Raw genomic sequence first — 14,051 nt, forward strand, 5'->3', positions numbered from 1 at the left:
TAATTGAATTTGTTCCTACTATATTAAGGAATCGATTTAATTGAATAATCTTGAAGCGTTTATATAATTATTTTTATAGTAAATAAATCTGACAGTTTTTCAAGACTAAAAAAGTTAATAATAAGGATATCTATGGTGAATTACAAAAAAATTTTTCAGGTACACAATTTTTATATTCTCCTATTTTGTTTATTAATTATTCTTATAGTTTGATATTTAAAAATAAAAAAAAATAAGCATTCTCATTTCTTCTGTTTTTCATTATTTATAGAAAAATGAAGACCTCTTTAGATTCAAATCTATATTTTGGTCTACCACTTAAAAAATATGAAGACAAACAGTGACGGACCCAGAAAATTTATGTTTGGAGGGCAAAAATAATATACATTACTATCAAAAGATATATTAATCTAAATTCAAAAAAATAAAAGTGCACATTAATTATTCAAATAAAAAAATTAAAAATTACATATAATAAAATACAACGAAAGATATTTTTAAAATATTTTTTATTATTATTTCTATAAATAAAAAATATATATTCTAAATTAGTAAATTGATCAATTGACTTTAGAAATTTATATACAACATAATTACATATAACAAAATAGAACGAAAGATAAATAAATAAATAATAAGGATCACTAAATTGAGAATAAAATAAAATATATAAATTTATAAAGAGAATAAAAAATTAAATTAATACCTAATTATAATTGCTTGAATTATAATTTGTAATTAAAAATATCAAAAAAAAAAATAATGAAATTGAAAAATATATAGAGTCATAAAGAGTTATATTTAAAAAATAGAGAATTTAAAATTTATCTTTGATGAAGAAAAAATAACCACTAGAAAAGGAATAGAAAAAGAAAGTTGAAACTAAGAAGAGGATTTAAGAGAATAAAGAAGTGATGATGACTGAGATTTGAGAATGAGAGAAGACTAAATTTGATTAGGTTAACTAATAGTCAAAATGATAGAAAGATAAAGTGAATTTGAGACTTTAAATAATTAGGATAACTTTATTTATAATGGGGTCATTTAAAATTTAAAATGGAGACATATTATATATGTATATATTTAAAAAAAAAAGAGTGGGGGCAAATGCCCCCTAATACACCACTCGGGTCCGTCCTTGAAGACAAATATAAATATCTATGACATTTAAGTAATGATTATCTTTTGTAAATAACTAATATATATTTTGGTTTATATATAATATTTTTGAATTAGGATAATATTATTATCATTATTTTTTGAAATATATATATATATACCTCTTTATTATGTGTTTTTATAATTTAACATTTTAAAATTTTTTATAGTAGTTTTAATTTTAACAAAATATGATATAAATAAGATCATGTTAATATTAAAATAATAAAAAATATTTATCTAATAAATTTAAAAAATAAATAATATATTAACAAAAAATAATATTAATTTTTTTAAAAACAATAAAAAAGCGGCTAAACGTGTTGAGCTGCTAGTTATTTATAAAGTAAATAATTTTAAAAATCCTTCAATCAAAAATATAATCCGAATTGTTTTATTTTGTACCCTTTGTTATTGTGCAATTTTCAATAAACAAAAAGTTGAGAAGGAGATATCCTTCCCACACTACCATCTCACAAATTTATCCTAAAGAAATTAAGTTTAATATAAAGTACAAAACCTAAAAAAATAAATATAGTTATAAAAAATCAACCTTGTAACGAGCTAGTTTTTAGCGAAACAGAATTTTTTAAAAATTTAGTAAAAGAAGCACCTCCAAGCATCTCTACTACATCATCAAGTACGTCAATATACATCATCATTATGTCATCACTAAGTAAGCATCTCTATTGAGTTAAGCTCGACGACACAATCATGAAGAATCTAATTTTTGAGCCGCGTCAGTTAGAAATTCTAGATTCTGGTTTCCATAATTACTCTCAGTTTGTTGAGCTAAACTCGATTCGCGAGAGAAGAAAAATAATAATATAATAATATTTATTATTATATTAATATTAGAGCTGCTTGAGTAATATTATAATATTATTTTATCTGCTTTAGTTAAAAATAGGAGATAAGTTTAACCGGACTCATAGTCTACTAATACAAGTTAGTACTGACACTCTCTGATGATTTTAGCAACGCTAATGCCATATCATATATCTTCTATTCTTGTACTTATCATGTTACTAGTGTCATCTATACTAATAGCTCGAATATTAATTTCTAGATGTGTTGTTAGTTGTGTTCTAATACATCTAGTTTTAGTAATTATAATCTTGAGATATTTTTCACTAACTTCCTTAACCAACCAATCATCATCAAGCACGTTTCTTCCCCTCCTTCAAGTCACTCCACAGCTACTCATTTTCTTCTTAATGGCCGAAAATGACAAGAGAGAATAGAGAAAAACTTTCATGATACTTTGATCTTCAAAACTTGATTTTTTCCAAACTAAAACTCAAATTAAAGTTTTAAACCGATTAGAGTGTTCTTCTCTTCTTCCTCTTTAGATCTATGTCACTTTTCAAGATTCAAATTTAGGTGAGATGGCTGCTTTCCCTCCCACTTTGCTTCGATTTAGGAGGAAAAGTGAGCTAGGAACACTTGGAAGTGCAGCCGATTTTTGGAGCAGCAAACTAAGGTAGATTTTGGTAAAATTAATCTTGATTGCTTGTTTTTGAGTTGTGTATGGTTTGGTTATGTTTGAAATTAATTGTTTCTATGAGTGATTCTTGGTGAAATTTTAGTGAAAATTTGATGAAATTTGATGATATTCAAGCTATGAATGTTGTTCTTGGGTGCAGCCAGAAAACCGAACCCTAACCCTTAAATTGGAGATGAATTAGTGTTAAAATCAAGTGAAAATCATGGGGCTTTAGTGGCTGCAATTTTAATTTGAATTTCAAAAAAAATTCGGTTATCGAAAATATTGAAAAACGGGTCTGAATTGAAGAAAGAATTTGAAGAATTTACGAAGAACACTTTGAATATTGTCAAGAACATTCATGAACAGCTCTTTGATCCATTTTGGGATCAAAGTGCAAATATATAATTATGTTTTGAGGGAGAAAAATATAAATACTAAAAATTTAGGAGATTAAATTATAAATGTAAAAAATTAAAGATGTTAAAATATAATTTTTATAAATTTTTTGGGGTCAAAACATAATTTTCGAAAATTTAGATTAAAATAATATTAAAAATATTTAATAATAAAATATTAAATATTAATATTTTATTAGTAATATTATTTTATTAAAAATAATAAAATAATAACAAAAAGACAAATTTTTCTAAAAGTTTTAGAAAAACAACTTTAAACTCAGAATTCCATAATTATTTTCATAAAATACTTAGGGAGTGATAAGAACATGTTAGTGAGGAGAAAATAAAAAAAAAAGATAAAATGTTGAAGAAAAGATAAAAACCGAAGAAAAAGAAAGTAAAACTTTAAAAGTAAAGATAAATGTCGATTAGGGAAGCCAACTAGAGGCAACATAGTTAGTACTCAACATTGCGTTTAGGGTTAGTAAAATATGAAAAGTTAAACTAATTCAACATAGACTTATTGAATCTATACTTAGAACAGGTTGATTATTTATACCAAAACTGAAACAATTTGCAAAGTAAAAGTCAAAGAGATAAAGAAAGAAAGAATGACGAAGTAGAGAAGTAAAGAGGTAACTACTAAATAATGAGATTAAGATGTTGATTATCTGCTGCAAGAAGGCAGTCAAATAGATTGTGGTAAGACTACTGAGAACGCTTTCCTGAGATATTTAGCTATAATGTTATTTTGTAAATCAGAAGACTCTTACAGAGGTATCAAGAACACATATAACTAGCATATGCTCCTATAAGTCAAAGGACTCTTATAGTGAGTGTGTGTGCATGTGCTCTTGTAAGTCAAAGGATTCTTACAGTGTGAGTATGTGTGCTCCTGTAAGTCAAAGAACTCTTAAAATGAGTGTGTTGGGCAGACATACGTTAACTAATTCTGCCCTGCAAGTCAAAAGACTCTTGCAGTGGATTGCCCCGTAAGTGAAAGAACTCTTGCTGTGGATTTTCCCGCAAGTTAAAGGACTCTTGCGATGGGTATTGCCAACAAGGAAGCCTTACCTGGTCAAAGATCTCTAGGTAACATTGGGAGAGAGTATGTAACCGAAATGAGCTCATTACCTGCACTAGGGTTAAACATGCATTATCCTTGTGTGCGCATTATTCCTTATTCTATAATCTCTGTGTTTGTGTTTGTTTCTTATATTCCTCTATTTGTGTTTCTGCTTTTTGTTTTTTCTATTTATCTATTACTGTCTGACAAGAACGACAGAAGCGATTAACATAACTAATTAGCCCGACTCTACTAAGAACTCCTTAGTTCGTATCCCTTCATTTCTTCTTTCAGATGGAAGTAGGAGTACCCTTCTATAATCTGCTGATGATCATTCCGCAAAGAGGATTATGCTCTATGTAGTCTTTTGAGTCTAGGGTGAACTCCGTTCTCTACTTATATGTAAATACTGTGAGATCTGCCGACGTTTGCACCCCGTTTGAATACAAACTTTAACCTAAATTTTTTGTACGAGGCTCCTGTTATGTGACTACTTGATGAAGTACCAGTGAGACGCCTATGACAACACATGATCATGTAGAGGAGTAGTAGATGATGTTTTGCATTTTGATGACGTTCGACTTGACTCGAGTTTTAAAGACCTAGAACATACTTTTTCTCGTTTTTGTAGTTTAGAGGGATTAGGTGAGTATAGAATCTAGACTAGCTTGAGTGCCAATTTAGGGACTTTTTGAATAAATCAGGGCCTGAGACGTCGTATGTATACATATGTATATAATTATTATCTAGTTATTTCTAGGAGTGTTTTAACTTTTAACTAAGATCTATACTTTAATAAAAGTGACTGCTTGTCGTTAACTGCTTGATATATATATAAATTTGGTTGTTTATAAATGTTTTATCAATTAGTATTCATACTTTTATATGTGTATGTGATACTTATTATACCAAACGTTTTAGAAAAAATTACTCATAAAAATGATAATACTCTAACAAAATACAGACTCATATAATAAATAATAGATAATAATTAAAAAGACAAATTAATAACACTCAATTTTTGGTATAATCTAGCCATATTGAACATTAATAGTTACAAACCTCAACTCCAAGCAACAATAAAAATAATTGCACACGTTTAATTCTTCCATAAACCATTCTCCAATCGATCTAAAAAACAAAAAACACTACAATCCTAAAATTTGTATCCAATTAAGCAACAACAATTTATTTAACAATGCGGCAACTATAACATCCTACCACACAGAGTCTTATGCTTAAGTCATAAAACAGAGGTGGCGAGGTATTACGACCTCTAAAAACAAAATTTAGTATATATAGTATTGTGAAAAATATTTATAATTAGGAGCCTTTGAAGAAAAAGGGGGTAAAACAAAATCGTTAAATTGAAAAACGCAACCCTCCGATCGATAACGTAACGAAACAGATAAAGGATAAGCTAACGCGAATATATAAACAAGAGAGTGCCAAAGATACGAATATCAAAACTCAAGACTCGGTTTGTGAAGATAACCGGCCCGAGCATAGCAGTATACATGATGAGCGGATAATTTATACGCTTTTTGGCATTGTTTTTAGTATGTTTTTAGTAGGATCTAGTTACTTTTAGGGATGTTTTCATTAGTTTTTATGTTAAATTCACATTTCTGGACTTTACTATGAGTTTGTGTGTTTTTCTGTGATTTCAGGTATTTTCTGGCTGAAATTGAGGGACTTGAGCAAAAATCAGATTCAGAGGTAGAAGAAGGACTGCTGATGTTGTTGGATTCTGACCTCGCTGCACCCAAAGTGGATTTTCTGGAGCTACAGAACTCAAAATGGAGCGCTTTCAATTGCGTTGGAAGGTAGACATCTAGGGCTTTCCAGCAATATATAATAGTCCATACTTTGGCCGAGTTTAGATGACGCAAAAGGGCGTTGAACGCCAGTTCTATGCTGCAGTCTGGAGTTAAACGCCAGAAACACGTCACGAACCAGAGTTGAACGCCAAAAACACGTTACAACTTGGCGTTCAACTCCAAAAGAAGCCTCTGCACCTGTAAACTTCAAGCTCAGCCCAAGCACACACCAAGTGGGCCCCGGAAGTAGATTTATGCATCAATTACTTACTTCTGTAAACCCTAGTAGCTAGTTTAGTATAAATAGGACTTTTTACTATTGTATTAGACATCTTATGATTTTTAATTCAACTTTGGATCATATTGACCACGTTTGGGGGCTGGCCATTCGGCCATGCCTGAACCTTCATCACTTATGTATTTTCAACGGTAGAGTTTCTACACACCATAGATTAAGGTGTGGAGCTCTGCTGTTCCTCAAAGATTAATGCAAAGTACTACTGTTTTTCTATTCAATTCAACTTATTCCGCTTCTAAGATATCCATTCGCACTTCAACATGAATGTGATGATCGTGACAGTCATCATCATTCCCTATGAACACGTGCCTGACAACCACTTCCGTTCTACCTTAGATTGAATGAGTATCTCTTGGATTCCTTAATCAGAATCTTCGTGGTATAAGTTAGAACCCATGGATGGTCATTCCTGAGATTTGGAAAGTCTAAACATTGTCTATGGTATTCCGAGTAGGATCTGGGAAGGGATGGCTGTGACGAGCTTCAAACTCGCGAGTGCTGGGCGTAGTGACAGACGCAAAAGGATCAATGGATCCTATTCCAGTATGATCGAGAACCGACAGATGATTAGCCTTGCAGTGACAGCGCATTGGACCATTTTCACTGAGAGGACAGGATGTAGCCATTGACAATGGTGATGCCTAACATATAGCTTGCCATGGAAAGGAGTAGGATTGATTGGATGAAGACAGCAGGAAAACAGAGGTTCAGAGGGATGAAAGCATCTCTATATGCTTATCTGAAATTCTCACCAATGAATTACATAAGTATCTCTATTCTATTTTCTGTTTATTTACTATTATTATTCGAAAACTCCATAACCATTTAATATCAGCCTGACTGAGATTTACAAGGTGACCATAGCTTGCTTCAAGCCGACAATCTCTGTGGGATCGACCCTTACTCACGTAAGGTTTTATTACTTGGAAGACCCAGTGCACTTGCTGGTTAGTTGTATCGAAGTTGTGACAAATTACGAATTAAGATTAGAGCACCAAGTTTTTGGAGCCATTACCAGGGATCACAATTTCGTGCACCAAGTTTTTGGCGCCGTTGCCGGGGATTGTTCGAGTTTGGACAACTGACGGTTCATCTTGTTGCTCAGATTAGGTAATTTTCCTTTTGTTTTATTTTCAAAAATTTTTTTTTTCAAAAATCTTTCAAAAATTCCTCATCTGTTTTCGAAAATTATTCTAAATTTTTAAGAATGAATTCTAGTGTTTCATGAAGCATGTTGAAGCCTGGCTGGCTGTAAAGCCAAGTCCAATTCTTTTGGACTGTGGCTTCCAACCATCAGCATAGAGGCAAGTTAATTGGAATATCAGCTGTTGCATGCCTGATTTATATCCTAAAGCTGGCTGGCTATTAAGCCATGCCCAACCCTTGGATTGGAGCTTTAGGCCAACATTGAAAGATTCCTGGAATTCTTATTAAAAAATTTTTGAATTTCTTATTTTCTTTTTCCTATATGTTTTTCAAAAAAAATATACAAAAATCCAAAAAAAAAAAAAAAAACAAAAAATTAATAAAATCATAAAAATCAAAAAAATATTTTATGTTGTTTGTTTGAGTCTTGTGTCAAATTTTAAGTTTGGTGTCAATTGCATACTCATCTTGCATTTTTTTTCGAAAATTGCATTCATGCATTGCATTCATCATGATCTTCAAGTTGTTCTTGATAAACCTTCTTGATTGATCTTCATATTATATTGTTTTGTGTTGTATGGTGTTTTTCATATGCATTCTTGAATTTTCAGTGTCTAAATATTAAAAATTTCTAAGTTTGGTGTCTTGCATGTTTTCTTTACATCAAAAATTTTTCAAAAATATATTCTTGATGTTCATCATGATCTTCAAAGTGTTCTTGGTGTTCATCTTGACATTCATAGTGTTCTTGCATGCATTCATTGTTTTGATCTAAAAATTCTCATGCATTGAGTCTTTTTCATGTTTTTCTCTTTCTTCATTAAAAAAATTCAAAAATAAAAAAAATATCTTTTCCTTTTTCACTCATAAATTTTCAAAAATTTGAGTTGACTTTTTCAAAACTTTTTAAAATTTAGTTGTTTCTTATGAGTCAAGTCAAATTTTAAATTTAAAATCTTATCTTTTTCAAAATCTTTTTCAAAAATCATATCTTTTTCATTTTTCTTATTTATTTTTGAAAATTCTAAAAATATTTTTCAAAAATATTTTTCTTAATTTTATATCATATTTTCGAAAATATCCTCAACAATTAATGTTTTGATTCAAAAATTTCAAGTTTGTGGCTTGCTTGTTAAGAAAGATTCAAACTTTAAGTTCTAGAATCATATTTTGTGATTTCTTGTGAATCAAGTCATTAATTGTGATTTTAAAAATCAAATCTTTTTCAAAACTAATTTCAACCATATCTTTTCAAAAATATCTTTTTATCTTATCTTTTTCAAAATCATATCTTTTTAATCATACCTTTTCATATCATATCTTTTTCAAATATCTTTTCTAACTACTTATCTTCTTATTTTTTAAAAAAAAAAATTGATTTTCAAAATTTGTTTCAACTAACTAATTAACTTTTTGTTTGTTTCTTATCTCTTTCAAAACTACTTAACTAACTATCCCTCTCTAATTTTCGAAAATACCTCCCTCTTTTTCAAAAATTCTTTTTAATTAATTAATTGTTTTAAAATTTTAAATTTTAATTTTAATTTTTCTTTAATTCTCGAAAATCATCAACCCTTTTTCAAAATTTTTTTTTCGAAAACTTCTCTCTCATCTTCTTCTATTTATTTAATTACTTACTAACACTTCTCTTCATCTCCATCCCTACCATTGGAGCAAACAATTTTGAGCTTAAGCCTCCATTAGTTTCTCTGATGCAACAAAACTGCAAGTTTCATGGACTTCCATCTGAAGATCCTTTTCAGTTCTTAACTGAATTCTTGCAGATATGTGATACTGTTAAGACTAATGGAGTAAATCCTGAAGTCTACAGGCTCATGCTTTTCCCTTTTGCTGTAAGAGACAGAGCTAGAATATGGTTGGACTCTCAACCCAAGGATAGCCTGAACTCTTGGGATAAGCTGGTCACGGCTTTCTTAGCCAAGTTCTTCCCTCCTCAAAAGCTTAGTAAGCTTAGAGTGGATGTTCAAACCTTCAGACAGAAAGAAGGAGAATCCCTCTATGAAGCTTGGGAGAGGTACAAGCAACTGACCAAAAAGTGTCCTTCTGACATGCTTTCAGAATGGACCATTCTGGATATATTCTATGATGGTCTGTCTGAGTTATCAAAGATGTCACTGGACCATTCTGCAGGTGGATCCATTCACCTAAAGAAAATGCCTGTAGAAGCTCAAGAACTCATTGACATGGTTGCTAATAACCAGTTCATGTACACTTCTGAAAGGAATCCTGTGAATAATGGGACGCCTATGAAGAAGGGAGTTCTTGAAATTGACACTCTGAATGCCATATTGGCTCAGAACAAACTATTGACTCAGCAGGTCAATATGATTTCTCAGAGTCTGAATGGAATGCAAGCTGCATCCAACAGTACTCAAGAGGCATCTTCTGAAGAAGAGGCTTATGATCCTGAGAACCCTGCAATAGCAGAGGTAAATTACATGGGTGAACCCTATGGAAACACTTATAATCCCTCATGGAGAAATCACCCAAATCTCTCATGAAAGGATCAACAAAAGCCTCAACAAGGCTTTACTAATGGTGGAAGAAACAGGTTTAACAATAGTAAACCTTTTTCATCATCCACTCAGCAACAGACAGAGAATTCTGAGCAGAATCCATCTAGCTTGGCAAATATAGTCTCTGATCTATCTAAGGCCACTCTAAGTTTCATGAATGAAACAAGGTCCTCCATTAGAAATTTGGAGGCACAAGTGGGCCAGCTGAGTAAGAAGATCACTGAAACCCCTCCCAGTGCTCTCCCAAGCAATACAGAAGAAAATCCAAAAGGAGAGTGCAAGGCCATTGATATAACCATCATGGCCGAATCCAAGGAGGAAGGGGAGGATGTGAATCCCAAGGAGGAAGACCTCCTGGGACATCCAGTGATCAATAAGGAGTTTCCCTCTGAGGAACCAAAGGAATCTGAGACTCATCTAGAGACCATAGAGATTCCATTAAACCTCCTTATGCCATTCATGAGCTCTGATGAGTATTCCTCTTCTGAAGAGAATGAGGATGTTACTGAAGAGCAAGTTGCCAAATTCATTGGTGCAATCATGAAGCTGAATGCCAATTTATTCGGTAATGAGACTTGGGAAGATGAACCTCCCATGTTCACCAATGAACTAAATGCATTGGATCAACTGAGATTGCCTCAGAAGAAACAGGATCCTGGAAAGTTCCTAATACCTTGTACCATAGGCACCATGACCTTTGAGAAGGCCCTATGTGACCTTGGGTCAGGGATAAACCTCATGCCACTCTCTGTAATGGAGAAACTGAGAATCTTTGAGGTGCAAGCTGCTAGAATCTCATTAGAAATGGCAGACAATTCAAGAAAAGAGGCTTATGGACAAGTAGAGGACATGCTAGTAAAGGTTGCAGGCCTTTACATCCCTGCTGATTTCATAATCCTAGATACTGAGAAGGATGAGGATGAGTGCATCATCCTTGGAAGACCTTTCCTAGCCACATCAGGAGCTGTGATAGATGTTAACAGAGGTGAATTAGTCCTTCAATTGAATGGGGACTCCCTTGTGTTTAGAGCACAAGGTTATCATCCTGAAAACATAGAAAAGAGGCACGATAAGCTTCTCTCACTGCAGAGTCAACCAGAGCCCCCACAGTCAAACTCTAAGTTTGGTGTTGAACTCCCATATCCAAACTCTAAGTTTGGTGTTAGGAAGTCTATAAAATTGACCTGATCACCTGTGTGGCTCCATGAGAGCCCACTGTCAAGCTATTGACATTAAAGAAGCGCTTGTTGGGAGGCAAACCAATTTTTATTTATCTAATTTTATTTTTATTGTTCTTTCATGTTTTATTAGGTTCATGATCATGTGGAGTCACAAAATAAATAGAAAAATAAAAAACAGAATAAAAAATAGCAGAAAAAAAATCACACCCTAGAGGAAGGGCTTACTGGCGTTTAAACGCCAGTAAGGAGCATCTGGCTGGCGTTCAATGCCAGAACAGAGCATGGATCTGGCGTTGAACGCCAGAAACAAGCAGCATCCTGGCGTTCAGACGCTAAAAATGCACACTGAGGAAAGCTGGTGCTGAACGCCAGAAACATGCTGCATCTGGGCGCTGAACGCCCAGAACAAGCATCAATTCGGCGTTTAATCGCCAGAATTGCATGCAAAGGCATTTTACATGCCTCAATGGTGCAGGGATGTAAATCCTTGACACTTCAGGATCTGTGGACCCCACAGGATCATCTCAGCATCTGTGGACCCCACAGAATCCCTACCTACCTCCACTCATATTCTTCCCTATTCTCAATGTTCATCCTCTCTTCCCAATAAACATCCTTCCCCAAAACCCTTCACCAATCACCTCAAGCTCTCTTCCCTATTACCCATTCACCACTCACATCCATCCACTCTTCCCCATAAACCTACCTCATAAACCCCACCTACCTTCAAAATTCAAAATCACTTTCCCACCCAAACCCACCCCATATGGCCGAACCTAACCCCTCTCCCTCCACTATATAAACCCCTCCATTCTTCTTCATTTTTACACAACAAAACCCTCTCATCCCCTTCTTGGCCGAAACACAACCCCTCTCTCCCTCTCTTCCATTTATTCTTCTTCTTCTTCTTCTTCTTCTTCTTCTTCTTCTTCTTCTTCTTCTTCTTCTTCTTCTTCTTCTTCTTCTTCTTCTTCTTCTTCTTCTTCTCTTGCTCGAGGGCGAGCAATATTCTAAGTTTGGTGTGGTAAAAGCATAAAGCTTTTTGTTTTTCCATTACCATTGATGGCACCTAAGACTGGAGAATCCTCTAGAAAAGGAAAAGGGAAGACAAAAACTTCCACCTCCGAGTCATGGGAGATGGAAAGATTCATCTCCAAAGCCCATCAAGACCACTTCTATGATGTTGTGGCCAAGAAGAGGGTGATCCCCGAGGTCCCTTTCAAACTCAAGAAAAATGAGTATCCGGAGATCCGACATGAGATCCAAAGAAGAGGTTGGGAAGTTCTAACAAACCCCATCCAACAAGTCGGAATTCTAATGGTTCGAGAGTTCTATGCTAATGCATGGATCACTAGGAACCATGATCAAAGTAAGAACCCAAACCCAAAGAATTATCTCACCATGGTTCGGGGGAATTACTTAGATTTTAGTCCGGAAAATGTAAGGTTGGCGTTCAACTTGCCAATAATGGAAGAGAACGCACACCCCTACACAAGGAGAGTCAACTTTGATCAAAGGTTGGACCAAGTCTTCATGGACATATGTGTGGAAGGAGCTCAATGGAAGATTGACTCAAAAGGTAAACCAGTTCAACTGAGAAGACTGGACCTTAAGCCTGTAGCTAGAGGATGGTTGGAGTTCATTCAACGCTCAATCATTCCCACTAGCAACCGGTCTGAAGTTACTATAGACCGGGCCATCATGATCCATAGCATCATGATTGGAGAAGAGGTGGAGGTTCATGAGATTATACCTCAAGAACTCTACAAGGTGACTGACAAGACCTCTACTGTGGCAAGGTTAGCCTTTCCTCACCTCATTTGCCATCTATGCAATTCGGCTGGGATTGACATAGAGGGAGATATCCTCATTGATGAGGACAAGCCCATCACTAAGAAAAGGATGGAGCAAATAAGAGAGCCTATTCGTGGATCTCAAGAGACGCATGAACAAGCTCATCACCAAGAAATCCCTGAGATGCCTCAAGGGATGCACTTTCCTCCACAGAACTTTTGGGAGCAAATCAACACCTCTCTAGGAGAACTGAGTTCCAACATGGGACAACTAAGGGTGGAACATCAAGAGCACTCAATCATCCTCCATGAAATTAGAGAAGATCAAAGAGCTATGAGGGAGGAGCAACAAAGACAAGGAAGAGACATAGAAGAGCTCAAGGACATCATTGGTTCCTCAAGAAGAAAACGCCACCATCACTAAGGTGGACTCATTCCTTGTTCTCAAATTTTGTTTTTCGTTTTCTCTATGTTAAGTGCTTATCTATGTTAGTGTCTTATTACATGATCATTAGTATTTAGCAACTTTGTCTTAAAGTTATGAATGTCCTATGAATCCATTACCTCTCTTAAATGAAAAATGTTTTTAATTCAAAAGAATAAGAAGTACATGAGTTTTGAATTTATCCTTGAACTTAGTTTAATTATTTTGATGTGGAGACAATACTTTTTGTTTTCTGAATGAATGCTTGAACAGTGCATATGTCTTTTGAAGTTGGTGTTTTAGAATGTTAAATATGTTGGCTCTTGAAAGAATGATGAACAGGAGACATGTTATTTGATAATCTGAAAAATCATAAAAATGATTCTTGAAGCAAGAAAAAGCAGTGAATACAAAAGCTTGCAGAAAAAAATGGCGAAAAAAATAGAAAAAGAAAAAGCAAGCAGAAAAAGCCAAAAGCTCTTAAAACCAAAAGGCAAGAGCAAAAAGCTAATAACCCTTAAAACCAAAAGGCAAGGGTAAATAAAAAAGATCCCAAGGCTTTGAGCATCAGTGGATAGGAGGGCCTAAAGGAATAAAATTCCTGCCTAAGCGGCTAAACCAAGCTGTCCCTAACCATGTGCTTGTGGCGTGAAGGTGTCAAGTGAAAACTTGAGACTGAGCGGTTAAAGTCAAGGTCCAAAGCAAAAGAAGAGTGTGCTTAAGAACCCTGGACACCTCTTA

At 33.9% G+C, this 14,051-nt stretch overlaps 1 non-coding gene across 1 annotated transcript; it reads right to left on the reverse strand.

Annotated features, from left to right (window-relative positions):
• Positions 1 to 9,342: 9,342 nt before the first annotated feature.
• LOC148561874 (small nucleolar RNA R71) lies at positions 9,343 to 9,450 on the reverse strand. The gene has a single exon (XR_015887783.1). It is a non-coding gene; the product is annotated as a small nucleolar RNA R71 (small nucleolar RNA).
• Positions 9,451 to 14,051: the final 4,601 nt, after the last annotated feature.

The sequence above is a fragment of the Arachis ipaensis genome, chromosome B6, assembly GCF_059453495.1.
Source record: "Arachis ipaensis isolate K30076 ecotype BB chromosome B6, ASM5945349v1, whole genome shotgun sequence".
NCBI lineage: Eukaryota > Viridiplantae > Streptophyta > Magnoliopsida > Fabales > Fabaceae > Arachis > Arachis ipaensis.